This window comes from Limulus polyphemus, unplaced genomic scaffold, assembly GCF_000517525.1.
Source record: "Limulus polyphemus unplaced genomic scaffold, Limulus_polyphemus-2.1.2 Scaffold2058, whole genome shotgun sequence".
Taxonomy (NCBI): Eukaryota; Metazoa; Arthropoda; class Merostomata; order Xiphosura; family Limulidae; genus Limulus; species Limulus polyphemus.
The window spans coordinates 43493-47628 of NW_013667668.1; positions in this window are offsets into that span (position 1 = coordinate 43493).

A 4136-nucleotide genomic window follows, 5' to 3' on the forward strand; every position below is an offset into this window, starting at 1 on the left:
GTAATTATTGTACAAGGGCTACACTATTTAATAACTGTTCTGTTAAAACCAAATTTACTTTAGCCACATTTTAAAAGCATGTTACATAAATAGTTCAGAACTATTTTCGTTATATGTATAAGCACAGCAGAGTTATTTTTAATCACAATTTTGGATTATTGATACACAGACACAATATTACAAGTATGTGTGAATTTTACTTCTACTACAAGATTAAGTCACTGGATTCTTTTTGTACCAGCAACTGCAAAACATTAAATGCCATTATGAGTAAAATCAATATATTTATAGACTTACTTTTTTGGACATTGGTGTCTTAGCATGGACCTGTATGTTAGACACTGATGTCTTATTAGCATGAACCCTTTAAGTTGAACACTGATGTCTTAGCATGCATCTGTAGGTTAGACGTTGATACCTTAGCATGGAATTGTAGGTTAGACGTTGACGTCTTAGCATGGACCCGTAGGTTAGACATTGATACCTTAGCATGGACCTGTAGGTTAGACATTGAGTTTTATCAGAACTATATATTTTTTATACCCTGCAAATTTCTGATTTTTTCATTCACATACTGCAAAGTTACTCAGCTTTTCATTTGACATCACATCTAGTTCATCAAAGCTCCATGCTAAGACATCAGTGTCTAACCTACAGGTCCATGCTAAGACATCAATGTCTAACCTACAGGTCCATGCTAAGACATCAATGTCTAACCTACAGGTCCATGCTAAGACATCAGTGTCTAACCTACAGGTCCATGCTAAGACATCAGTGTCTAACCTACAGGTCCATGCTAAGACATCAATGTCTAACCTACAGGTCCATGCTAAGACATCAATGTCTAACCTACAGGTCCATGCTAAGACGTCAATGTCTAACCTACAGATGCATGCTAAGACGTCAATGTCTAACCTACAGATGCATGCTAAGACGTCAATGTCTAACCTACAGATGCATGCTAAGACATCAATGTCTAACCTACAGGTCCATGCTAAGGTATGCAAGTTAATCTCTAAACCAGGTAGTTGTATGTTACAGTCAAGGAATATTTAGAAATACTCTACCCCCCCATGAAAAGCACCATACAACTGTTATCTTTACAAGTAGAAGTGTTTTTACGAGTATTACATTGAAAAAAATTTATAGAGCACTCCATTAAGCAGTTCTGTCTCAGATCATGAATATTTTATTAATTATACAAGTAAGAAATTCTAGCAAATCCCCAAAATTAAGAATGTATGCTAATCTTAAATTTTCTCTTAGGAAACCTTTGAGGTACAGTACAAAAGAAGTAATGGCCACTTCTAATATATATATATATATATATATTTAATGATTAATGTATCATATGAAAGAAAATATAGGAAATTCATAATGAAACAGTTGGTAAATATTTGTAATATATGGAACAAACTAATCTCAATGCAACTTCTGGTCCAACCTAAAAACAAAACCAAGATCTAGAAACAACTACCTTGGAGAGAGATGTTTCACAGTTTTGGGATCAAAAAAGTTAAAGATTGACAATAGACAGGTTATGAAAAATATAGCTACCTCCAATTTTCACAAAAAATCCAGTTCTTGAACATCCACAACTCAGCAGCTGCAGATATCTCACAGCAAAATCTTTCTAGGAATCTGGCATCATTCTGTTCACAACTCTGACATCACATTTAACCCATCGACTGCTGACTCTGCATACAGGGGTACGGTCCACCATTGGCAGTTGAATGCAAGTGTGCCACATGAGGTGTATGGCTTGTAAAAATTCTGCATGCATTTAGAGTAGCTGCAGCCAATGGGTTAAATAATATTCTTGAAAAGGGTCCATACTTAAGACTTGGGATTCTACAGTCTACAAGTTTACAAATAATGTTCACTACTATAAGGGTTAGAGGAACTAAGTCTGTTATCAAAACAAGGAGAACAGTTTATTGAAGCCTAGAAAAGTTATACTACATATTTATACCTCAATCACATTCTCATATAAGAAAGAACATTTCCAAGTTGTCTTTAGATGGTTGAAACTAATCATCAAATCTAGTACAATATTTGTATTAATAATGTGCAGAAAAAATTTGTTTCTTCTTGGTATATCAATTTATATGTTGAAAAACCCTGGGAAGGGGCCCTGAAATTGTAACTGGAAGTTCTAAGTGAGAGGACAATAATGGGGAAGAAACAAAAAACTTGCTCACATGTGTTAATGTGTACATTTGTCTCTCAGGTTATGAAGCTGCATCTGACACACCCTTGTATGAAACCTTACAACAATTGTCTTGCAATTACAATCAAAGTAACTGCATATGCAACTTTTAATTACTATAAATTGTTTCCTTTGCTGATTAAAAGACACAAGGCTGCCAATTAAAAGCTTACATTTCACAGTTTATTTTACAACCCTAAAAATTAGAGAGATCCTGTAAATTAATCTACGTTCTTGGACAATAGATTTTCTGTATAATAGATCAGTCTTTAGATGCTTTGTTTAAAATATTTATAAGGAAACAAAGCATTAAGTTTTATTATTTGTTTTACACAATATTTGCTAGTCAACAGTGCACTCCACACCTTTATAAGCTACAGATAACAACTAAAAACAACTTTGAACTCTGTTCTAAAAAACTAAAGGGAGGAAAATTCTTACATCATTTGCCTTCATCATGGGGAAACCTGAATACTGACCCAACCAAGTTATGTTTTTAAACAATACTTAAAACACTGTGGAACTATTTTTATTGGTAAATCTTCTAACAACTATTTACCACCAAACAATATAGCAGTGAAGACTGTTCTTTTACACTGGTATATAATCAGAAGCTGAGGTAGTTTGTGAGGTAAATGATTCGCTGGGAAATACATCTAATGACATTAGAGGGTTTTGAGATTGAATAAATATAGAACAGTTATTTAATATTTTGTAAAGACAAGTTATTATGAATAAATTTCGTAATATACTTTGCTTTTTCTTAAAAAACTAATAAGCCAGTGTTTATTAACCTGCTTTAGTGGCTATATTTTAAATTGCCACAAGAACTGTTTCAGCATAATGTGCTTGACAAACCTGAATTGTTCAGTTTTTGTTTTAAAAACTGTTTGGTATGGGACTATAAACTACCTTCTTTGCTGTGGCTGATCTAATGATTATTTTTCAATGTCTCTTGACTTTTATGTCATGTAAAGAAGTAAGACAGATTGCAAATTAAACTATTACCTTCTACTTTTGTACTTTATTTTTCACACCACACCAAAAACGTTAATGTAACTTAGTTTACACAAAAACAACAAAATGATCCAAAAGTTACCGAACCCCAGCTTCACCAAAATATGGTTTCATCCTCACAAAATTACACTGTTGCTACTGCTTTGGTATTGTACAATTATTTATTTGAAACAATGATTATTATTTTCTAACTGATTTAATGTCTCAATTAATCCTGCCCTAAATGCCTTCAGTAACTAAGCGATCGTAGTTAAACAAAAAAACAAAGCTTAAGTTGTTGAAGTGGATAATCACCCAGGTCTGTATAACCTACATCTTTGTGTTACCAAGCACTACTAATTTACATTTCCAGTGACACTTGAATAAAAAGGTTCACTACGTTTTCCTGGTGTAACTCGTAGGTAGAAAGTGTTATACTTTTGGAGAAAAGCTATTATTTTTGTGTGTAAAGGGTGGACGGAACTATAAAATGGTGAAAACTTTGATAAAGTATGAAATATCTAATGTCAGTGTTAAATCGCACGTGTTTTAGTAAACTAAGAAATGTCAGTTGTTACAAAAGACAATTTAAGTATGTCTGGTTTTATTGCTTACTGTAGGTTGTATAGCAGGAAGACAAACTTCCACCAAATCAATGGACATATATAACATGCTAACAGTTTTTTTTAATTCTGATATACTTTGCCAAACTCAAGTAAACTACATTAATTATTTTCCTGTTTCTAACGTATCATACTTCTCATGTACCAAAACATTATTTACAAAGCAATCTGAGTAAAACATTAAAATCTCATTATACGTAATAATAGACTGAAAGTTGGAAATTTTGCTTTGTGGTAAAAATTTATAACTAACCTATACTTCAAATAAAACTCCTGGAAATTAAAAACAATATATATATATATATATA